This window comes from Chanodichthys erythropterus, chromosome 12 (assembly GCF_024489055.1).
Source record: "Chanodichthys erythropterus isolate Z2021 chromosome 12, ASM2448905v1, whole genome shotgun sequence".
NCBI lineage: Eukaryota > Metazoa > Chordata > Actinopteri > Cypriniformes > Xenocyprididae > Chanodichthys > Chanodichthys erythropterus.
In genome coordinates this window covers 28,466,404-28,492,668 of record NC_090232.1, presented here as the reverse complement: position 1 = coordinate 28,492,668, position 26,265 = coordinate 28,466,404, and the positions used below count along the sequence as shown (strand labels likewise).

The window sequence follows — 26,265 nt, the reverse complement described above, 5'->3', positions numbered from 1 at the left end:
GACTTTGATGTGTTGTTCGATGATAACGGAGAGGTAAAACTTTCTTGCTATACCTTTCTCAATGAGATCACCCAGGAGTTGTTGGACTGGAGTTTGGGATGATAGAGGTAGGATGTCAGCATTTATTTCGTTTTCTTCTGAGGAGTGGCAGACGACTAAGACAGCACTTTCAGGAACTGGAGTGGTTTCCACAGCAGGTGTTTGTTGGATGCTGCTGTGATCTGACCCATCAGGTGTTGGATGAGTTTCTGACTGTTTTGCGGGATGTTCAGGTGGGACTTCTTGTCCGTTTGGAGTTATGGTGCTTGTGGTCCTCTGGGAGAGAGGTGAGGTGCTATTCTCTGGGGTCTGTTGAGTCAGGTGGTCGCTGCCATCTTGTCCGGCCACTAGTCAGGAGTAATCTGGTTTCTCTTTCTTTTCCCACTTCCGGTCGTCCTCCTTTCGTTGGAAGAACTCTTTCATCATCATTTTCATCAGCTCTTGAGAGTCGAAGCAAGGTGAAGTCTTTTGTTCTGGTATGGATTCATTTTGGGCTCTGTCAGCTTGGAATCTTTGTGAGTTTTTTCGGCGATTCCTTGGGCTGGTTGCTCCAGGGTGTGTTTGTCGTTTTCCCTTGGATTCCCATGAGCTTTTCCCTCTATGGTTTCCAAATGAGCTTGGCTGACTCCAAGTTTTCTCCCAATGACTCTCATGAGGTCTTGATTGGTTCCATGAATTTTCCCTGTGACATCCAGGTGAGCATTGTCGTCCACGTGGTCCATCCCAGCGGTTGTCTCTCTGTTTAGGTCGAGTACCAGTGTGGGAGTCCCACTCTCTGTTGGACGAGGATGCATTCCACTCTTTGGGTGTCGGCTTGGCAAGGTCTTGACGCTGGGTGCCCTCTAGGGCCAGCCCCTGACTCTGAGTGTTGAAGTCAAGAACTGTGGTGGTTTTGGTGCCCTTTTCTAAGGCCATCTTCTGTTTGCAGTAAGCTTTGTGCGCCAAGACTCTTAACTGTTGAACACTCATTGTGCGTGGACAGGCAAGGACGCCAAGATGGTGGCTCACCCCAGGATGGAAGTTTCTCAGGAAGAGAGTTTTGAAGTTCAATTCCTCCTCCATATTCTGTTCGTTGCGAGACCCGAAGTATGCTAGCCTGAGTCGGCTATAGAAGAATTGAGGAGATTCATGGCGACCTTGTTTTTTTCCAAATCTAATCTAATCAGTCTTTGTGCGGGCAGGCTGCCGGTCCAGGAAGCTGCGCACTTCAGAGCTGGATGTGGCTCTGAGCAAATAAAGTCTATCTTTGTCAGTGACATTGGGTCTCATTTCCAGATGGAAGTCAATATCTTGCAGATAACTCTGAACATTTGGACTACCTGGCACATTTGGAGCGAATTTGCCAATGTTTCTAGCAAGCTTGTCAAAGTCAAAGATGATCTGTGTCTGGCTGGAGCGAGTTCTTTTAGTTTAGTGGGGAGATAGGATTCTTCGGAGGGAGCTGGTGACAGTTTTGGCACTGCCCCCTTCTGATCATGTGCCAGTCCAGGAACAGGGGAGCCGGTCCTGCTTGGCAAAGGTGAAGTTGGTGTCTGACGTGTTCTTGACGGCTCACAGCGCAATTCATATGCATGCTTGAGTTCCTCTTTAATACTGTCGGACTCTTCTTTGATGTAGTCAAGCTGACGTGTTAGGCGGCTGACCTCTTTTCTTGACTCATTCAGGTGAGTTTCGAGAGCTTTAATTCGGCTGTTCTTGTCTCTGAAGTTTGCTTTTTCCAGTAGCTGTTCTGCGTACTGTAACTTGTCGGAGAGGTCAGCGTAGTCTGCTCTGCCTCGTTCCATTTCTTGCGTAGTAGCTGCTAGGGTCTCTTTTAGCCTGTTGATCTCCTCTTTTGCGCCTTGTTCCACTTCATCAGGCCCTTCTTGTCGTTCCTGAGCCTCCAGCTCCAGCTGTTTGATGCGTCGTTGTGCACGTGTAAGCTCCTGCTGGCGATGGGCGGCTTGCCTGTCGCTCAGTTTGAGGGTGGCGATGAGTGTGTGGCTTAAGGAGCCGGTGATCTTGGCTAGTTCTTTGTGACTGTAGCTCTGGCTTGGGTCTTGTTTCATGAGGCTTGCTATGTTGTCATCCAGCTGGTCCTGTGTCTGAAGCTTTAGTGTTTCAGCGGCTTTAGGTAGGATGCTGTCTGTTACAACACTTAGCCAGGTCTCCAGGTCCTCCCAGTGTCCAGCAGGGTCTGTTGTGCGAGACATGTTTTTTTTTTTTTTTTTTTTGCACTGCGAGGGAGATCTAGACTCGAAACTGACACAGGCCTTGAAGAAAAGAACAAAACAAAACAAAACAAGCAAGCAGGGCAAATCAAAGGTGTAAGGGTGCAATGTCAAGTGTGGGCTAATGGGAATGAGTAATGAGTGTGTAAATGTGCAGGTAAGACTGGTTCTCGACTGTGGTCCTCTCGTGGATGTGCTTCTAACTCAGAGTCTCTCCGAAAAGAATCAGTAAGCACACACAGATAGCACAGCCAGAGAAGAGTAGAAGAAAAGAGGAGCACAAAACAAACAGAATAGCATTTAGCGAAGAGCAGAATAATAATGGGGTGCTTCCAGTTTCCCTATAAAGTTTTCGTCTTTAACACTATTTGCAGAATGAGTTTCGTAAATTTTTTATTTTAGAAGGATGGTTCTAGACAGTGGTTTTGAAAAGGATTTCAAAGTACCAGGACTGTGATTGTTATTAAAATTCCTTCGGGGCAAAAGAAAAACAATAACAGTACAATGACAGTAACAATGACAGTATTGGTTTCTCAGCTAGTAGGATTGACAACCATGCACCACTCAAAGCGCTTCTAGGTGCGTGCTCGGGGTTTATGGACGCCTACCAGTCTCCTTGTCGACCTGCTTGAGCCTAGGCTGAGTAGGATAACAGGATGAGGAGGGAAGGTAAAGTGAGTGTCATACTATTTTAAAAGAAGTGTTCCGTTTCCCAAATATTTGTTAAATATTTCTCAAACACTCTGCTTTCATGACTTTCACAGGTACAAATCCAAAAACCAGCAGCAGTAGTCAAGAGAGAGAGAGAGAGAGAGAAGAAGAGAGTGAAGTTTTGCTCCCAAAATTTGGAAAAATTACAGGGTTGACAGAGTGGTGGCGCTAGGGAGTCGCTACACCTAGGGGGTTGGCTTACTGCACTAGCAGAAGTCAACTGACCCAAGTATTGAGGGAGACCTCAAAATTTTCCTTTAAATAATTTAATTAAATCAAAGACTAAGGGAGTGAAAGTCTGAGAATACACTTTATTTTAAGTGAATTCAAATTGGAAATTATAGTTGTGAATTCAAATTGTAATGGGTTCAGCCTTAAACATTGAGAGCAATTATAATCAAATTAATTAATCAAGTATCATCTGAATTAGGGAAGCCCAAATCCTAATTAATGACTAATGAAATTAAAATTTCAAAGCCATAATTATTAGTTAATGATTACCAGATGTTGGTAAGAAACTACCATGAAATGAATCCACAAATATCCCTACCATATGAAATTGATTTACAATTAAAATTGAAATCGAATTAGAATTCCCAATCAACAATTCATAATCCCTGATGTCTTTAAAATCAATAAGAGCAGTTACAAATAACAGGAAATGTCATTAAAAGTAATCAGGACAATTGCTAATTATAAAACAAAACCGTGTTTAACTGTAGTTAGAGTAAATTTAGGAGAGAGACAACTCTTCAACAAATGAGATTAACAAAACAGGTTTATTAATTTAACATTTGTCACGTTCTCTCAAATGGGAGGAGATGAGAAAAGATAAGATGTGTAAGTTAGAGAGAGAGAGAGAGGTGAAAGCACAAGAGTGAATTAAAGTTCAGTAAGAAAGAAGTCATTCCAACATTGCAACATTGCATTCAGACCACAAAATGCTTTGCTAGCCACTAGCCCTTTAGCAATGCTACTAGCTTTACACAGACTGTAATGCAACCGCGCTAGTTTTAGCTAGCTCAGCTTATGCTAGGCTTTGTTTACACACAGTTAAATATGGCGCTGGCAGTCTGCGCATGCGCACTTAAAGGTTGTCCCGGAAAAGGTTTCTTAGGGCTTCCGGGTTACAGCTGTCACAGTCGTGGTGACTAACGCACAACAAAGAATACACTTGTTCTATACTCTCTGCACACAGATAACGAACATACAAAATCACATTAATCATTGTACTGATGGCGCAGTTCTCAATGACAATGAACCATTCAGCTTCTCATGTTTCAGAGCTGAACAACACCCACAAGTTAGAGTGAGGCACATTAATCCACAGATTTTTCTGCAATTAATAATAGTAACATTACTGAGATCTCGGCGATCTGAATCATTCGTGTCAGTTTCTGGACACGCAACAACATGTAGGATTTACTGCAACAATACTTGATCAAGAATTTTCAAAATAATCCCATTCAAATCAAACTCAGACACGCATAGTGTTTAGAGTATTAATATCTCATCTCACGAATGAGCAGATATAGGCGGCACATTAGGTAATTACTCTAATGTAACCATGCAGGGATTTTAGCTTAGTTGAAATAACATTGGAACACGCAATATTATCCACTAAAGCTACAAGGCCTTAAAGAACAAAAGCAAGGAACACGCTTACTCTGTCCTGGTGCGCTCTCAGGCGACTTTCTTTTCGTCTTGGCAGACAATCTTAGATTCATTTACTGCAGTTTTAACAACAACAACAAAACGTATAGACAAACAACTTGAGTTCAGGTTTCATTCATCCACCGCGCCTTATGTGCAATCATTGTAATGACAATCAAAAGCCTCGTTTCTGTTTCTAATCTATTTTCCGGATCAATAGAAAAGATACAATCACACAAGTTACTTGTTTTGTGTACAAATTAGATTAAACTGCCTGCATTCTCCACCATAAATATGTACGGACCTTAGGTCATTTATTAGCTCAATTTAATTGTTACAGGGAATAAGAATTGAATCAACTGTAAATGATTCACTGTGAATGATTCAGAATTAATATTTAACACTTCATCAATTATTTGTCCAGTGAAAATTGAGGTTAGAGTATTTTACCAATTCTGGATAAAATATTATTCTGTGGCCAACAGTAACAATATTTTATTATGATTATTATTATAATTATAATTATTATATTATTATAAGCAAGAGGTAACTTGATCTTTTACGTTTAAGGCAGTAATTTGACACACAGCACAAGAAACTCATATATGTGAAAATCAAAACAAGATTTATTGACTACTTCTAATGACTACTTCTAAAGTTTGAGACTCACTGTATGTCATTTCCATGTACTGAACTCTTGTTATTTGACTATGCCAAGATAAATTCAATTTTTCATTCGAGGGCACCTTTATTGAGGCATAATAAGTTATAGGTTACTACTATCATAATGTCTATCTCTTAGCTACCCCTCCACACTCCTTAGTGCCGAGTACATGAAGTACGGCTGCCGTCCAGTGCACTTTTGGCTCCGGAAAGGACTAGAAACTCTTCCCATTTTTTCTTTTCCTCTGACCTCAAGGCATCTGGCGTTTCTATGTTAGCCTACAGTTTAGGTCATTACTTGGACCAGTGACACCTGCTTAACCATATTTCCTAGCAAAACTAAATAGGTAAAAACCTCTTTCCTTTCCTTCCTTTCCCTTTTCTTATTTCATCTTTTTTTTTTCTTCTACCAGTTTGTTCTATTCATTTACCTTATGGTGATAATTTCTGGAAAGGAACCATCAGTATTCTGAGTAATAGTTTAATGACATGTACCAGCCCCGTCATCAGTCAACACAGCTTACAGCCGTCATCCAAGATAGTTAAACCCCTAAAACTGCAACCAGCATCCCAAATGTAGCTAGCACACGGGCAGAACTAGGTGTCCTGTTACAGATACATGGTACTTTTATGATCAGAAAGAATGTTGCAGAGACTAGTGACTCATTCTTTCTGAAAGGGACAAATAAACTCTCTTAATCCTATGTATTCTCTGTATAACCACTTGGGAAATGTATAAACATGTATCCAATTTTCCCATCTCATGACTTTCCTTTTATAGGCTTTATTCTATGTATTAATTCTCTCTTTTAACTATTTTGGTATTAATGTTTCATAGTTACAAATGTATAGTTAACTGAAATCACACTGGTAGCATGTTTGGTATCTACGGACTCCAACTTTCGTTTCCTATTTGGCAATTTATGTTACATAAATTGATGTAACGTGATCAGGGTACGCTGGCGCGTTTTGGCTGCCGCTCCTTTCACCGTCTGCTTGTTTGTTTTTATGCTGTGAGGTTTTAAACCTACTGTTTTTAGCTGGCTTTACTTCAGCAATGTCGCGGGTCTACTTCACAGTCTTTGGATTATTGCTTTTATCTGCCTGCGTTCTCTGGATGTCTCTGGAGCTAAACCGGAGGAGTATACCCTGTTGCCTTATTGTGAACACTCACTGCCTTGGAACTGTCGCGGTCCTGGACTTAAGGTACACCGCACACCAGTTGCTCAACTTAAAACAGAACTACAGGTTACAAAAAGATGCTTATGAACTCTGTCGTAACGCTGGCCTACTGAAGCAAAGACGGTACATACAACGCAGTTTAGGACGCAGTTACTGCCTTTCGTCTAACAACATCAGCGTGCCTACGAGTCGGCAACAGTCTAAAAGAGCATACCATCATGCTGGTGCAGACTTAAGAAATTTATCTTCGCTCTTTCGATCGGAGTTGCCTTCTGCGATATCCAAGAGCCCCGTAAATGCTGTGTTGTTCAATGCACGCTCAGTAAATAATAAAGCCCTGCTCTTATCGGACATCATTGCAGATCAAAAACTGGACTTATTGTTTTTAACTGAAACATGGCATAAACAAAACGACAGACTCCTCTTTAACCAACTTACACCTGAGGGGTACAGACTGTTTGATCTCCCGCGACTTACTGGTCGAGGTGGTGGAATTATTGTGGTCCACAATCTGCAATTAAACATCAGCACTGTGCATGTACCACAGTTCTCATCATTCGAATGCCTTGTTCTGAGTATTTCTGCTCCTAAGGCAATCACCATTGCTACTGTCTATCGACCTCCAAAGGCAAATGATGCTTTTATGTCTGAATTTGCTGACTTGTTGTCAATGTTGTGTTTTAAATTCAAGAACGTCCTAATTCTAGGTGACTTCAACATACACATTGACAAAAATGACTGTATGATGGCAAAGGATTTTCTTTTTATATTGGATTGTTTTAATCTAAAACAGTTTATTAGCGGGCCTATGCACCGTAAAGGTCACACATTAGACCTTGTGATTGCAAACAGTGCAATTGTGTCACAATTGTCTTCTGTTGACATTGGTCTTTCTGATCACCTGGCGATTTTCTTTAACCTTGAACTGCCTCTTCCATGTTCGCCATCTTCACGCACTGTTAATTTCCGTAAATGGAAATGAATTAATCCGTTAGATTTTGCAGGCTCTGTTGTTCCCTCTCTTAGTGATCTCCAGTCGGCTCCTCTTGAAGATAAGATTTTACAGCTGAATACTGTTCTTGCATCTAATTTGGATTCTTTTGCTCCCTTGAAGTCTGGTCTTGGTGTCTCTTTTGCTCGTTCTGCCCCCTGGTATAATGATGACCTGCGTTCTAAGAAAGCAGCCTGCCGTAAATTGGAGCGCAAGTGGTGTGACTCAGGTCTGAATGTATTTTATCAGTCCTGGAAAGACCACTTGGGGGTTTACAAAGCTGAACTTGAGTCTGCAAGATCTGTTTATTTTTCTCAGATTATAGATAACAATCAAAGTAACCCTAGACATCTCTTTCACACTATAAACAGACTTCTCAAAGTTAATGTCGGCACTTCTCTCCCTGTCTCAAATCAGCTGTGTAATGATTTTCTTCATTTCTTTAGTTCTAAAATTGATAATGTTTCTAAACTTATTCATGCTGCACCTGTTTCCTCTTCTACATTATGCTTGCCTAGTTTCTCTGGCATATCTTTCTCTACCTTTTCTCAAATCGACTCTGAGCTGCTCACTAGGGAGGTGTCATGTATGAAAGCCACCACTTGCTTACTTGACCCACTCCCTACAAGCTTGTTTAAATCTTGTTTGGATTCATTTTGCCCTGCTATTCTTAGCATTGTCAATGATTCCCTGTGTACTGGTGTTGTACCAGCAGCATTGAAAACTGCCGCTGTAACACCTATTCCAAAAAAGCATAATGTGGACTTGGATAACTTAAATAATTATCGTCCTATATCAAATCTTCCTTTTCTTGCAAAAATTCTTGAACGTGTTGTGGCTCTGCAGCTACACACTCATCTTACAGTAAATAATCTTTTTGAACCCCTTCAATCTGGCTTCCGAAAATTTCATAGTACTGAGACAGCCTTGGTCAAGGTCACCAATGATCTGTTAATAGCCTCAGACTCTGGTTCTCTTTCTATTCTGATCCTTCTGGACCTCAGTGCCGCTTTTGATACGGTCAATCACAATCTCTTACTCAAGCGTTTGGAAACTGCCTTTGGTGTTTCTGGGACTGTTTTAACATGGTTTAGATCTTACCTTTCTGATCGTCAACAGTTTGTATGTATGAGTGGTTTCCGGTCTGCGACCGGCTTTGTATGTTCAGGTGTTCCTCAAGGTTCAATCTTAGGCCCCTTACTTTTTAGCATTTACATATTTCCATTTGGATTGCTTTTAAGATCACTCGGGCTTAATGATCACTTTTATGCTGACGATACTCAGATTTACATTCACTCTAAGCCTAGTCAATATCTGGATCTTACTTTCTTAACACACTGTATTTCTGAGATAAAAATATGGATGTCCCAAAACTTTCTGTGTCTCAATAGTGATAAAACAGAGGTTTTGCTTATTGGCACCTCGCATCAGCTTCGTAAAGCTGGTTCATTATTTTTAAACATAGATGGGTCTGTTTTGGAACCACAAACCGAACTAAAAAATTTAGGAGTAATATTTGATTCTAGTTTGTCTTTTGACTCTCATGTTCAGTACACTGTAAAGAACTCCTTTTTTCATCTCAGAAATATTGCTAGGCTCCGTTCTATGTTATCGCTTTCAGTGACTGAAAGGCTTATTAATACTTTTGTGTTTTCCCGGATTGACTATTGCAATGCACTGCTGGCTGGGGTTCCTAAATGCACACTTAATAAACTACAATATGTGCAAAATTCAGCTGCTAGGATCCTGACCGAAGTCAGGAGAAATGAGCATATTACACCAATTCTCAAGTCCTTGCACTGGCTTCCGGTCAGGTTCTGAGTTGATTTTAAAGTCCTCATGCTCACATATAAGGCACTGCACGGTCTGGCCCCCCAGTATCTGTCTGCACTTTTAACCTTATACACACCCAAGCGTCATTTACGCTCCTCACAAGCTGGTCTATTGGCAGTCCCACAGACACGGTTGCGTTCTGTTGGGGGTAGGGCCTTCTCATCCTACGCGCCTAGGCTTTGGAATGCACTCCCTCCTCACATCAGAGACGCACAGAATTTAAGTATTTTTAAATCTTATTTAAAAACTCATTTCTTTAGGGTTGCTTTTTCTTAATTTTTTTTTTTTCTTTTTTTCATATGTATATGCATAACTTGTTTTACTTTGTGTGTGTTGTTTTCTCATTTTTTTGTTTTATGTAAAGCGCCTTGAGAAGCTACTTTAAAGGCGCTATATAAAAATAAAGTTATTATTATTATTATTATTACTACATGTTACTAACTCTGTGACAGATTAGTATTATAAGAATCTAGAAGGTTTTTTTCTCATTCATCCAATCCAGTGTCTTATGCTTATAGCTTGCTACAGAACAAAGACTAGTAAAAGTTCCCTCCGAGGGGGCGACTCCTTATTGGCTCAGACACCTTAAGAGGGTGTGACATCTTCACCCCTTATATTCACTGATCACAAGACCAAACTCTCTTCTTCTCTTTTACTGACAAATGCTAATTTCAAGATGATGCTGTAAGAAGCTAGAAGCTTCTAAGGAACCTCAAGCTTGTACCAGGCTTCGGCCTAGACCTTCCATTTACCAAAGATCCTCTGAATCCAACTGGTTCTCTTTCGTCAAGACAATATCAGCAAAGATTCAATGGAAGCCTCCACAAATTGCATCAGGACAGTTTTAATTCAACTGACATGCCAGTATCAAGCTTAGTCTCATTATCAGATACATTGAGTATCCTTACCCCCTTTAAAGAAGGGCCTGTTGAAACTAAACTGATGGTTTGCTCAAGGCTGTTGATCTGCTGAATGTCAAACAATGCTGTAACTTCTTGCTTCCTGTACTCGGCTTTAGCTCTCTCTCTCTCTCTTGGTAAACTGTATGCATGTATGTGTGTGAATGTTAGAGTAGTTTAAGTGTTTAGTCTAGTTAATAAAGTCTCGTTCATGTCACATGTAAAGTTGTCTGTGTTTTGCGCTCATATGCTGGAGTCTCTATTCATGTCGATCCTGACTTACAGGTTTTTAGTAGTACTGTACAATAAGATTGTTATTTTCCATAACCTGGAAATTAACATTTCTTAGAATTAATAAACAATTAACACTGTGTGTTCATTTGACAACGGGTTAATTTATTGTAATATTAATTTTATTACATTAAGTTAATTTTATTAACTGATCCATATATTAATAATTAATTATAACTAGTTATGATTAATTATTCATATTTATTTTGAGCTAATTTGCTACAGTTAGTTCACCCAAAAATGAAAATTATGTCATTTATTATTTACCCTCATGCCGTTCCACACCCATAAGACCTTTGTTAATCTTTGGAACACAAATTAAGATGTTTTAGTTGAAATCCGATGTTTCCGTGAGGCCTTCATAGGGAGCAATGACATTTCCTCTCTCAAGATCCATAAAGGTACTAAAAACATATTTAAATCGGTTCATGTGAGTACAGTGGCTCAGTATTAATATTATAAAGTGACAAGAACATTTTTGGAGCGCCAAAAAAAACCTAAATAACGACTTATTTAGATTTCAAAACAATGTTTCAGGAAGCTTCAGAGCACAATGAATCAGTGTATATAACAAAGTAAATAACAATATCAGTGTGTTCCGCAAATACCAGTTGTCACAGTCACCAGATAAAGTGCCCTTGAGAGCCACCAGGGGGCACTCTACCCCAGACTATTTTAGTCTTCAGCTGTCATGGACACCACATCAGTATTCCCGGTCATCATGAACATTAAGGCAGCCCCTAGGTGTTTCAGACTGGCTTCAAGTTTGCAGGACACACCGATGAGATCGATGCGAGCAGCTGGTATCTCTGCGGTGGTAAGTCTGGGGATCTCAGAGGTGAACCCATTATCAGTTGCACTCGCACGTTACGGCGTTGGCCATTTGGTGTGTTTGAGCCATGCACTAATCTTCAGCCTATGAATCTACTCCATAGCCTGCTTCAGCCCCAGAGTCCAGTTCTGTGTCGATTCTAGCCCATAAGCTTCCTGTCTGCCCTAATGTGACCACGGAGGTTGTCCTCGATTTTCCTGTCTGCTCTGATGTGACTAGGGAGATCATCTCTGATACTCTAGTCTGCCCTGATGCTACCACAGAGGTCTCACCTGAACTACCTGTCTGCTTCGACACGACCGCAGAGGTCGTTCCTGAATTTCCTGTCTGCCATGAAATGTCCACAGAGGCCAACCTGGAAAACCCTGTCATTCCTGTCATGACCGAGGAGAGCACTCCTGAGCTCCCTGCCTGTTCTGACATAGCCCTTGTGGCCAATGCTAACGTCTTTGTGCTTTGTGTTTCAGTTTTGCCTGATTAGTAGTGGTCGTCTTCTGCTGGTCTGCTGTGGTGGTCTTTTACTCCGTCGTGGTAGTCTTCAGTCCCATCTGCACTGATGAGGTGGTCTTTTGCTCCACCGTGGTGGTCTTCAGTCCCATCTGTGCTGTTGTGGTGGTCTTCTGCTGTGGAGGTTGTCTGCCCCACCTGTTCAGCCTGCGCCACCTTGGTTTCCTGCTATGCCTTCATGTCCAGTTCTTCTCCCATTCCATGGACCTTGCCCTCCACCCCTTTGGTTCTCTGCCTGGTCTCCGTATTGCCGTTTAGTCCAGATGGATCCAATGTTTTGGGAGCCTGAAACCGTTATTTTTTTAAACCGGGTCCCAGAGTGGATAAATCTGAAAACTATACCATTGAGTTTTCATGTGTACAGCCAATCCGTATATTTTGTCAAACGATGATGTCATCCCTCTCGACCTGCACAAGGTTTATGTGCATGCACCAAGTGTTCTTCTCTGTTTTTAGTGTATCGGTATAAAAGTTAACGGTGCAATGCATCGCTATAAAAAAGTGTGCATCAGATACAAGTTGGCATTTGTATTTTGATGCATCGGTTCTAACATAACTGCATCGTTAAAAAAACAATTTATTAATATATAATTATTAGTAGATGCACAATACTTTTATTATTTAGAAAGTGACCAATCATTTGTGACAAATATTTTTAAATATAGATTGATTTCTTCTCTCTAAATTCTCACATCACCACTGTGACTGCTGCTACGGGAATATGACTTATCACAACACTACGGAGACCGAGGCATGTCAAGAGTCATAGAATACAGATTAACATGGCACTACAAAGGCCTGTTTGTGAAAGGGTCATATGTTAGAAGTCAGAAGGCATTAAGATCATTTATTATGTGCTATCTGTCTGAACCAAATAAATAAAAACAAACTATCTGACTGTACCCATATTCAGGGCCCTATGATTTCTGTGATGCAGAATGCAAGGACGGAAGCACGGAATCCGTTCATAAAAACAGTTTAATGTATGACGCAGAATGTCATGGAATTTGTCAAATGTTGGATGAATAAATCAAAAGTAGGGGGGTACACTTACATCAAATTGCGGTATGGACTATCGTCTGTGAATAATGTGAATAATTTAAATCGATTCAAAGTTTCATGCCTTCATTTGATTATCAGAAAAATTAAAATACACAGCACAGAATTTCTGAAAAAAAAAAAAAAAAAAAAAAAGAAATAATAATAATAATAATAGGGCCCTATTATTGTAAATGAATTAATAATGTTTTTTATTAATTCAATTAATTAGAAATGTTTTTGATTAAACCATTAAAATGGAATCCAGAAAAATTAAAACAGAAAACAGATTTTGGTAAAAAATAAAAATAAAACAGGGTATTTCAAGTATTTCATAGAGCCCTACATACTGAATTGCATAGCATATACCCCCCCCCCCCCCCTCCCTTTGCATCATATCGCATTGTGTTGGATCGAATCAAAATCAAATCGCATCGCATCAGTAGCTGCTTTACATGTATCTTTGTGGTATCGTATGGTTGGCTGTGCAATCGAGATGCGTATCGCATCGGCCTCAGTTATTGAGATGCACATCCCTAGTGTATGATCTGTTTTTGACTTTGTTTGTGGATTGCCCTCATAATAAAGACTGCATGTGGATCTTCAAACATTGTTTCTTTGAGCAATACATAACACTATCACAAATCCTTAGTAAATTAAAATTTTTCACTGCTTGTCTTTAGTAAATCCTGACAGTAGTTTAACTCCAAAAGAGGGTTTGTGCTGGTGCAGGCTGTTCGTAAATCTTGCAATTATACCATTATAATCAGCCTACAATTTTTAACATGTAGGCCATGTAACCACATCTAACACATACATTAGGCTACTCAAGGTACCTTTTTTCTTTTGGCTATACATAAGCTTTTGCTACAAGGCATAATAGAAACATTCTTGCTGTTCAAATTTGATGCCCAAGGACACATGGGGCTTCATTCAGATGTTGAAACTGCTGCACTACTCAGAAAACCATTTGAGACTCTTGTTAGAGTTTTCTATACTTCTTTTTCCCTAACCAAAAACATAAATCTTAATCTCTGTTGTTTCTCTTGAAATTGGCCTCTGTGGGGTTCTGAGCTGTTTAGGGAGTCTGTTTTTCACATTTTGTGTTTTCCCCCAAACTAGGCCAAATCTTTCAAAACTGAATCTGTAAAGAGTTTACAAGTGCTGGTCGACCAAAGCCTGGAAATATTTTCCTAGTGTACTGTAAATTCATACAGACATAAAATAAATGAAAATAAATGAAAAGTCTGTCACTCTTTACTCATGTTGTTCCAAACCTGTAGGACAAAAGGAGAAGTTTAGCAGAATATTGATATTTTTGTTTCCCTAACCCTAAAATGAAAGTGAATAGTGGTCATGGGCCATTTTTTAAAGCTCAAAAATATAAATAATAAACTCATATGCTGTAAGTTTTATGAAGTCTTGAGGACAAGAGGAAAATTTAATCAAGTTCCAAGTTTTGGAGGACCATCTAATCATGCCAAGCCTATATTAACCCCCAAGAGTCATTCATAAAGCAGCTTGTTATATATTCCAGTAAGTTGAAACAATACCTCAAAATTTGGCAAACTTTAGTGACTTCTAATGACATGATTTATATAAAAATAATAATAGCCTATAGCCACTATATGGCTGCAGTATTCACTGGCCGCATATAGGCTGAAATCTCTAAACCAATGACGTAACAAACTTAACCTCTTAAGTTTTAGATTTTATTGCAAAAAAAAAAAAAAAAGTGTTTGGGTGAGACTAAACAAAGATGCCAAAATATGCTGACAAAGTAGGATACAGAGTAATCATTTATTTCTAACAACATTTTTCATTTTTTTAAATGCTTAGTTATTGGCAAATTCAATTATTTGTTTGTGTATGTGTGAGTGACTGTTTTTTATCTGACAAAGTTTAAAAAACCTGCTCTGTTATAGGCTCATTCAATGTTTTCTATTTAGTGCTTTTATGTGTGTGTGTGTGTGTGTGTGTGTGTGTGTGTGTGTGTGTGTGTGTGTGTGTGTGTGTGTGTGTGTGTGTGTGTGTGTGTGTGTGTGTGTGTGTGTGTGTGTGTGTGTGTGTGTAAGAAAGAGAGAGAGAGAGAGAGAGTGTTTGCCACATGAGAATGTTGTATAGGCACACCCCTTCATTTATGTGTATGTAGGATCTGCATTGTATTGGATTTATTGATTTTATTGAATACATAATAATAGTAATAATAATAAATGCTCTGAATTATAGTCTCTCTCATATTATAGGTGCCCAATTTTGTCCACGAAGGACCGAAGAATGTTTTTTTTTTTATTTTATTTTTTATTTTATTTTTTTAACCACTTAGCATTGTTGAATCAAATCCTTAAATCCAACTTTTGTGTGTGCGAGTATGTGTATGTGTGTGTGTGTGTGTGTGTGTGTGTGTTCAGCTGACAAACGTAGGAAAAGTAGCCAAGTCTTGTAGCGCTCAGATTTAAAAGCCAACTATTTAAAAAAAAAAAAAATTGTCCTCAAGGACCATTTAGGGTTAAGGACATATACAGTGAGTGGCTGCTTACCTATTTATTTATATTTAAATTTCTCACTTCTTTAGTCCCGGGGCCCGTTCTTCGCACGTTGCTTATTACATCCGAGATCAAATGACACATCCAAGATGATATCATCGTGCTAATCATGATCCAGCTAATTGGGTTCTTCAAACACACCTGTTGTGTATGATTAGTATCAATGGATTAAGTTATCTGGGATAATTGCGCGTTCATGTGTTGGCTTAAAAGGGGATATGTATCGATAGTAGAAACATTGATCAGCAATGCAGCGATTGGCTGGAGTCAAGACGGCAACGTAATGACATCATAGAATGAGAAAAGACACCTGACGAAAAACTTGACGAATTTCTAGACATTTATAAGGAAACAGCCAAGCGAATAAATGACAGAAGAACGACATAAATGTTAGATAAATGAAATGTGCATTATTTTTTTTTTTTTTTTTTACATGATTACCGAATTATTTGGGCTATATTCACAATTTTTATTATTTGTACATTCAATTTTTTATTTCAATGTTGTAATTAGCAACTAATTTACCTTTGAAGCATATTTGACAGCATTAGTTAAAGTTTCTTAAGGGTCAAGATCAAGTTATCTGCATCTCCTGCGCTTCATCAAGCCACTCCCATAATATATGTCGCGGTTCAAATCGTTCAAATGCACAAATGCATGTATGGCATAGACATCTGTACATCATGTGTGTAAAACTCCAATAAAAAATATTACGTAATTATTCCCTCACGAATGAATCTCTCACAGAGTAAAACTGTCGGCGTCTATATTAAGACACTACACGGCATTATAGTGTTATTTGCAAATTTATTTTTAAATCATTATTATTGTCCCTGGTTTACATTAGGGTACTCTTGTGGGAAAGTAGCAGAGGCTGGGACAGACTTTAAACATCACCTCCGCTTAAAAAGATGCAATCTAATCCTGTTTACATGAAATAAGCCTGCTCCCGAGCAGGTTTAAGCTTACGGACCTGTTGCTATGACAGCAAGTCTAGGATGAGCTTCGAAGAACCAAACGATCCAAGATCATGCCAAATTGTCAACAATCAAATCCAGCTAACTGAGTTAGCGACGTACGAAGAACGGACCCCAGGAGGGAATATAGAGCTCTAACTTTAACTTTCCATAATGGACAGAACACCAAATTTGTTTACCTTATCATGCTGTAAGATTAGTAAGATTATTTAAAGTTATTCAGTGATAATCTTCTCCTCTGCCACAGCTTTCAAATCTCATACATATGTTCAATTATGACACATAAATATGTGTTACGCCAATTCACATGAAAGCAGGTTTGACATGTCAAACATCACTGGATCTTGTGTCTCTAAACTAATCATGATGCATCCAATTTGAATACATTAAATCTTATCCATATATCATGCTGATTTCACAGTTTCTTGGAAGATGTATCATATATAAGAAAGCTTTCTTTCATACAAGTGTCAGGGTTATGTTTTGTTTGGCCTTTTGTGTTTTTGTTGTGTCTTTTGTAGTAGTTTTCCTTTGACCCAGTTTTCCCGTTTGTCTCATTAGTTCATCTCATTCACCTGTCCCTCATTAATTAGCTCGTTAGATCTTTTGTTTGCCCTATGTATTTAAGTCCTCAGTTTCAGTCTGTCCTTTGTCTTGTATTGTTAATGTTTAGTTTATGAGGTTGTTATTCTCCTATTTCTTATGTTGGAAGTTATAATTAAAAATGTGTTTATTCCTCATTGTGAGCTTACAACCACAAACCGCAACAGAATTCAGTTCCCAAGAACAGAAATGGCTGACAATCATATCCTCTCCCTCTGTCAGGATGGTCGTCCTCTGGAGCAGTATGTGGAGTTTTTAGAGCTTTCCTTTGACCCCGTTTTCCCCATTTGTCTCATTGGTTCATCTCATTCATCTGTCCCTCATTAATTAGCTTGTTAGCTCCTTTGTTTTCCCTATGTATTTAAGTCCTGTTATATTGGTTATTAAAAATATTTCTTCTGTGAGGAGTTGAATTACTGTGTAAGATATATTAGTATCAAACCTCAGAGATGGGCAATTTGAACAAGTCAGAACTCAATGAAAGATGCCACATTTTCTCTAAGGCCAAATCCCTCGCTCATTCCAATACTCTTTTTGCGCAGATAATTCCCACAGACAGCCTTTTCCAAAATAATGAAGCACTAAGATGATACATTAATGTCTCCTCTCATCGGCAGCCATCTGAATTATAGATCTTTCTTTCAAAAAAGGTTACAAGTCACCAATTGCCCCCCTTCTCCATGAAAGTTCTATAATTATTTATCAAAGACTGCACACAGAGCTCACACAACTATGATTACGTTGTGCCGGGGTCATTAACAAGATGTGTTCAGACTTTTATGTATTCCAGCTATCAGGGTAGACGACAACATTTCAGAATACTCATCGGCAGAGGGAATCAATATCTAATTACCAGACCCACATTACTGAGGCTCAGCAGTGAATTCGGAAAGAGAGAACCTTTCTTATTACTTACTCTATCAGCCTAGAGCTCAATAACACCCGTGTGGATTATTTCTTCACCATTCATTTGCATGCTGTCACTGTAAAGGCTCTCCACTTTGAGAATCCATTACTGTTTCTCCTCCTCTATCCTTTCTTTTGCTCCCCAGCTTTTTGGCCCTCTTTTTTTAACACTTTGCCAGAATGTCAGCACTTTTAGAGGTGGAGAGATTTGTCTTGCTGTGGTCCATCACTCAGCTTAAGCCACATTCAATTTACACAGCAAAACGGCAATAACAAGATCACTGTGTGGGCAAGAGAGTTTTGCAGCATTTTAAATATTCCTTTTTGTATTTGCAGCTGTTTTGAGATGAAAACTTCCCAGATTTGCATCTAGTCTCCTCTGTGGTTCCTAACCTGAAATCTGTCACCATGACTGCTTCAAGACAGCAACTGATGAGCAGATATCATAGTAGTGCTTATATATCAGGAGCATGTAAAACAAATGGTCCAGCAAATTTACTTCAGCTCAACTGACCTTATCACACAAACTAAAGTCACATTTCTCAAGCCCTGACAGATATTCATTTCACTCATCATAACTACATAAATGAAAAGCAATTCTAGCCATACAGTGTTTTTTTGTTTTTAAATCAAAGCCATACTAACTAGAGCTTCAACAGGCCAAAAGGTGGTTGCAGGTGTGGATTGATCCCACCAGGCCTTTATCTGGTGCCGATCCACCACATGCAGTCACATATGGGGTGATAATTACAGAGGGGTGTGCAGGCTGCCCTGGATCTTTCAGGGTTTGCTAAACGATCTTTAGCAATGTACCAAGCCCAGCTGTGCCGGAGTGAAGACCAGCTTTCAAAAAGGCCAGAGGGACCACTGAATCACTGTTGTTAATGGTCAGTGTACATCTGCTCTCTTTTCAAGGAAGAACCCATCTCTTTTTCTTCTCCTCCTGCCGTACCAGAAAATCAGACAGAACCAGATGAAGTTGTGTGAGTTATTTAACTATTATGTTTAAGAAATAATGATAATCAGTACTTATAAAAAATGGCAAATATATGTAGCGTTTCTTTATGAAAAGTAGGCTAGTGTGAAAGTTCATAGTCTCACTGTCAGCTGTCTGAGTTTCTTTCTCTGAGAAAGGACATACCGCATATGCTTGGTTTGCAGGTTTTGTCTATTTATTTATTTATTTTTTTTTAAAACAAGAGATAAAATGAGAATGACAAGATATAAGCTACATAGGCTAATCTAAGAGATTTTCAGTTGTAAATGAACATATAAATAAGAAAGTAAATAAAACAGATTATTTACAATTGGCAGATGATTATTTCTGAAGCAAGATATATTGCATTCAAGGTATTCATTTTATCAATTCATGCATTCCTTAGGAATAGAACCCATAATATTGGTGTCACAAGTGGCATGCTCTACTGTTATATTGGCATGAAGTCTGGTCCACATTTGCTATTTATTCTGGCCAATGAGTATTTTTTTTCTTTCAGAACAAGAGATCTGTTATTACTAGGGGTGGCACGGTACATGAAAAAACACCCAAACCGTTCAGTTCGTTTGTCTCTGTTCGGTTCGTGTGTGCGTCGCACAGTTCGACGCATGCGCAATGTAGCCCAGTGCTCAGACCGTTTCGTGCGAACATACATATAGACAGTAAAAGTGGAGTAAGGAGTGCTGCAGAAATGGCAAGTGGAGGAGATAATAAAGGCTTCCCGGAGTTGGCCGATGCGCCCGCGTCATTCAAATCTGGTGTGTGGGAACATTTTGGATTTCATGTTACTTACGATGACAACGGAAATAAAACGGTAGATATAACTGTGACTGTGTGCAAGCATTGTGCAAAATGTATTCAATATGCTAATGGAAACACTTCAAATATGACAGTTAATTTGAGAAGACATCATGCCAATGTGTCGATAAGCACAAAACGGAGAGAGCCGGTTAGGAAACAACTTCTACTGTCCGCAGCATTTAAGCAACCTCTCAGTGATAAGTCGGACAGGGCAATAGCCATAACTAAAGCATTGGGGATGTTTATAGCAAAAGATATGCAACCGTGCAGCGTTATTGAGTGTGAAGTATTTCGTCAGCTGATGAATATACTCGAGCCGCGGTATAATATTCTAGTGCTGGGCGGTATGTCCAAAAATTTATATCACGGTATTTTTCAAAATTATATCGGTTTCACGGTATATGACGGTATTTTTTCCCCTACGCATGACCGGGTGTTAACCACATTTTCTACTGATTGAGAGAGGAAATACTGCAGTAGATTGACTAGAATGCCCTGTTTTACTGTCATGATGAGTGAATATTGTAGAAAAATTCCACACTACAGTTAATACAGGTTTACAAAGCCCCACAAAATGATGCTGTGGGGAGACAACAACCAATAAAACACAGACCTGCAACACACTCATTACAGACACATGAATATTAAAATATGACCATGGAGATAGGACAAAAAAAAAAGAGTTGAGGGCACCTTAAGCATTTTATAAATCTAACCCTATATAACAACAAACTGCCAAGATGAGGAAGAAACACGGAAGGACATTTAAACTTTAAAAACGGATATTTTCAGTCCATTTAAGAGCACTACATTTTCTGAACAAATGACAGGCACAGAAAGAATAAAGCAGTTACATTTTTGCCCATTCTTCTTTGAATTGTCAGTCTATTTATTAACTTACATTGTCTTCTGTGTAGCAGAATAACCCATCGTGCCATCGCGGTCGTGATCAGACGTACAGTTCAGTGTCCTTTGCATACATTACATTCCATTGAAGAAGACGTGATGAAATATGTGCACGTTCAAGTTTAGAGCACTAGAGTATATGAAATGGGTCCATAAAAAACTTAGACCGGAGTGAGCGTGTTACACGCGGAGATTAACAACGTTCTCCAAATGCATTATATATTGTTAACGTTGTTAATCTCCGCGCAGAAGCTGCTCTCTCGCGCGTCACGTGTACTTTGAATTGTCCGCTGTAATCAAGGGCTGAATCTGCAATCGCCCCCTATAACCTCAAATAGGGCATTATTTGAGGCGACAGCCATTTGTAGTGGTGTCCGAAACCATAGTGAACGTTATTGAGTGCAAACGTTGGTTAAGCGACACATACCGGTATTGCGGTATCATCAAAATTCATATCATAACAAAAATAAACACCGGTATTCGGTATGAACCGATATACCACCCAGCACTATAATATCCCCACTCGCTGACACTTCGGCACCACTGTAATTCCAAAACTGTATGACGAGACACGAGGAGAAATTGAAAAAGAATTGTCCGACAGCTCACGTAGCTCTCACTACAGTTGGATGGACCTCCAGGGCCACTGAAAGTTTCCTCACTGTGACCGCTCACTATATTACTTCGGAGTGGGAAATAAGAAGCTGCGTTTTGCAAACACGCCCCATTTATGAAAGTCATACCAGTGAGCATCTCTGAAATGAGGTGGCAGAATGGAAACTGGAGAGGGTAAATAGCATAATTCTTGTTAATGCTAAAAATATAGTGAATGCTATCGATTTAGCAGCGGGACTTGGGCCACAGATCGGGTGCTTCGCACACACAGTTAACCTTCCAGCCAAGGGTGCAATCTCACTAAACCAAGTATCCCGACTCTTGGGGAAGGTTAGGAAGGTGGTTAGCTTCTTTCACTGAAGCACAACAGCTGCCCATGCCCTGAAAACCAAGCAGGATATGCTGGAATTGCCTGTTCACAAACTAATTCACGACATAACAACTCTTTGGAACTCCACATATGACATGTTAGAATGTTATGTGGAGCAACAGGCTGCCATCTACTCTGCCATAATGGACAAGGATATAAAGAAGAAAGTCAAGGACATTGCATTGTTAACTGAAAGTGAGACAAAAGTGGCAGAGGGTCTCATTAATATTCTCAAACCTCTGAAGAATGTAATCACCCTCATGAGCACAGAAACATCGATGAGCACAGAAACATAAATGATTATCCCACTGCAGAAGATGATACTGAAATCCATGACATCAAGTGCAGAGGACAGTACCACCATCAAAGAAGCTAAGGCAGCCATTACTAAAGACCTTAAAGGCAGATACAATGATCCTGGTGTTCAGGATTATCTGCACAGAGCCACAGCACTTGATCCAAGATTCAAGTCCCTGCCTTACCTGGAAGAAGCCTGTGTTCAGAAAATCTACGATGATCTAACCACAGGCATTGTGGACATTGAAAAGCAGATATTGTGTTTGTTTTTTTGTATCTAACTTAAATTTTATTTATTTAATATATTATAATTTTTTAGTTTTTTATCCTAATGATAATTGCTGTTTTATTTTTATTTTTTATTTTTTTTGACTAAGCCAAGCATAATCTATTTGTGCCTTTGTAATATTTTTTCTAATCCCCACTGCCCAGTAGAGAATACATTTTTGCTGCCATGAGAACTATTTGCTGTTATTAATATTTCCAAAATGTCTATTTTGTCATATACTCATCAGAGTCAAAGCAGTGAAGCCCAAGTGGCCATTTCATCCTCAGGAGCGGAGCCAGGGCCATCAGAGACCTCTCCTCCCCAGAAAAAATCTGCCATGGCAATGGTATTTGCAGATTTTTTTAAAACAGAGGAAAGAAGAACAAAGCCTTTGTCAGACATCATTCATGAAGATGTCACCTCATACAAGGCCACAGGCTGCATCTCTGTGGATGAAGACCCACTCGCATGGTGGAAGAGCAATGAGCATAAGTATCCTCACATTGCTAAGTTAGCCCAACATAACCTCGCTGTCCAAGGTACATCTGTGCCAAGTGAACGTGTTTTCTCAATGGCTGGGGACATAGTCACTGCAAGTAGGTCTCGCCTCTTGGCAGAAAATGTGGACAAACTGATATTCTTGCAGAAGAATATGAAAATTAAGTGAACAGAGGTGTGTTTTTTTATGCAACATTTTCTAGCAATTTTTATAGCCAGCATTTTTGTTTTTAATATTTAAATATATACAGTGGCACTTTAATCTCTAGTTTCCAAATACTGCACTTTAATTTCAAGTGAAAGAAATGTATCCTCACTCTCAGGGAATAGAGGCATTGTTTATACTGTTTTTGTGTTAAGATGGTTAAACTTATACTTGACTTTATGATTATGGCCTTTGCTATTGTTAGTGTTATTATATGTTATTACATTATATTATATATTTATGTTTAAAGTATTTTGACTTAAAAGACAGAGCTTTAAGAGTTCCTCTCTTTTTCTTTAAAAAAAAATATAATATATATATATATATATATATATATATATATATATATATATATATATATATATTTATTTATTTATTTATTTATTTATTTATTTTGTTAAGAGCTACACTGAAGTTGGCAGTTTGATAAATGCAAGTTAATTTCAATCTTTGTGTGCTAAAAAGGTACAAGTTCCTGTAGAGATAATACACATTCTCCTTTTTTTGCCAAATAAACGAAAAGCATGTCATCATCAATGTCTTCTCTCTTGCTGTATCAAAATCTCACCTAGCTTTTACTCATAGATGGTCCCAATAAAGTGCTTAAAGGGGTGGTTAAATGCGATTTCACTTTTTTAACTTTAGTTAGTGTGTAATGTTGCTGGTTGAGCATAAACAGTATCTGCAAAGTTACAGCACTGAAAGTTCAATGCAAATGGAGATATTGTCTTTTAAAGTTATGGCAGTTTACTGCCTACAAAAACAACCCGTTTTGGACTACAACGGGTTGGTGACATCATAAACCCTCAAAACACGCCCCTGGGATCGCACAACAAAGTGGGCGAGGCCATGTAGTGCAGCATGTGGAAACGAACAGTTGTGTACACCACACATGAGCGGCGCGGCGCGGGGCAACGCGTCAAAAGATAATAAAACCCATTATAATCTGTGATATTTTACACTGACCGCTTCCAGAATCTACACGAGTTCAATGCTGGATGGCTATTACTGAATGCACAAAGGTTTTTACTGAAAGAAGCAGTTCCCACTTTAAAAGCAGAAGCTGCTGTTTATTGGCTTCAAATTGTAAGTACATTTATTAATATTTATTGGTTGTACATGTCTTTTAAACCTATATTTCTGTTGCTATTTTTGGTTGCATCAAGGACATGTACAAAGAGCAACTTATTTTTGCTTCGCTAGCCAGTTAGCTAAATTCTAGTGCATACTTCAACAAATGCCAACAAACTTCTATGTTTATAGACAAACAGTTGTTCATGCTATAAATTAAACGCTACCTTTACAAAAATGTGAATAAGTTATGTATTCGGCTAAAGTAAAGCTTTAATCAGGATAAAACTGTATATTGAAAGCTAACAAACAGCAGTGACAGCTTATCTAAACACTTTGACACAAATACAAAATGAAATACCATTCATAAACGTCCTTTAAAAGCCGCGATTGCGATTGACCCTCTTCATCTGGGTCTAATTCGGGCTCAATTTGATACAGCAATATAGACACTATTACTTACATTTTGACTGAAGCAACGGATGGTAAGGGGCATGTCGTTTCCGGGCGCTTCAGCAAATCACGATACACTGGGCCAGCTACTAAATTGCTAACCAATCTGAGCACATTGTGTATTTCGGAGGGAGTGGCTTCATAGAAGCAGGAAGTCAAACGAGCCGTTCATATGACAGTGGAAACAGAGGTTTAGAATAAACTTAAAATATATGAAAAATACAGCATTTTCAAAAAAACAAAGCATTAAGACATGTTAAACTGTGCCCCAAGAACACAATAAAGCCTAGAAAAAAAACACTTAACCACCCCTTTAAAGTCAAGTCAAATTCAGTTAGTGCATGATTACAATACAAAAATGTTAATACTGTATCCTAAATTGTGGATAATTAAGCTAATAAGCTATATATCATATGCTGAAGGAAATTTCTGGAGTGTTAAAGATTAAATATATGTAGGGCAAATAATATAAGTATTAACTTACCGTATATATGGCTGCCATGGTTTCCTCATCAAGGGCACTTCTTCTCTGTCTCTACCACTGTACTCATACAAAAGACAAAACACAATAACTGAACATCTGTACAGGTACAGAGGGCATGCACTTTGTCTTCTAACTAGTTTTGGATTTCCTGATATTTTTGTTTACACTGGAACTAAAACAATTACAGGTATACTGGATTTTAAAGATATTTAATGGGCATATGTTTAGACAGTACAGTAAAGAAACTGATGATTGAGGAGAGGTCAAATTAGCCTTTCTTTACACTTCTGCATTGCATTTTCACTTTTACAAATGAAGGGATAGTGGAATATCACAAAGTCACTCAGTTAAGCTAACTTAACAAAGGGATACTTACCCTCATGCTGTTCCAGTTGATTATGACATTCTCTTTTTCTGTGGAATACAAAGAGATATTTAGAAAAATAATCCACCTCTGTGTGTTAATGCAAGAAGGTCAAAAACCAAAGTGAACATGACAGTAATCCACATGACCTCAGTTGATTAATCAACTTCTTCTGAAGTGAAACAATAGGTGTGTTTTTGGAAAATACTGTTATGTTAAATTTGTTAAATTACAGATTTGCCAACTGTCCAATATGGGCTCAAAGTCAACATGTTGTAATTTGTGATGTGTTTTAAAGCTTGAGGAATCATTTGGATGTACAGACTTTAAAATATTAGTATTTTTCTAACACACACCTAGTGTTTCGACCCGCACCTGTTCCAGACAGAAACAGATATTAACACAAGTGCAGAGAACATATCAATTCATAAATTACACAAATAAAATAATATAATTTGGTTAACAGTGCTTGATTTAAAAAAAAAAATCTACTTTTTAAAGTGTCTCATCATTCTCACCTTGTTGCTGTTGCACAAATCGTCTCTGCTTCTGCTACTGAAAATAAAAAGTAGATTTTTTTTACAGTAATGAATGACACATGTAAAATAAAAAACGTGACAAATAAGCATCTTCTGTTACAAGCAACTTACTGAATCACTGGCTCAACTGTATAATCGAAAACAGCTTGTCATTCAGCAGAAAGTGAATAAAAATCATATTATAGTAAGGCTATATTAATAATGATAATAATAATAGTAGAAAAATTGAAAAATTGAGCGTATGAAATGGCATTAATGCCAAACCAGCATATGCCTGAACTTTAATAACGAGAAAATAACATGTGCCTAATTAACAAGTTTAGTAAAACATTAAATTTAGCCAAAAAAAAAAAAAAACTTACGTTGCAGGCTCCACTATAAGTGACAGGAGCATCATAAATCGACAACAGCAGGCAGCACGGTCTCCCAAACACTCTACAGCTGAATAAAAAAATAAAAAATAAATATTTTTTTTTTGTGTGTAACGTTAGTTTTCACTAGTGTCCAAATTAAAAA

The 26,265-nt window shown here is 38.5% G+C and overlaps 1 pseudogene; it reads right to left on the bottom strand.

The window, feature by feature from the left end:
- Window positions 1-390: 390 nt before the first annotated feature.
- Window positions 391-2,231, bottom strand: LOC137032749 (uncharacterized; annotated as a pseudogene).
- Window positions 2,232-26,265: the final 24,034 nt, after the last annotated feature.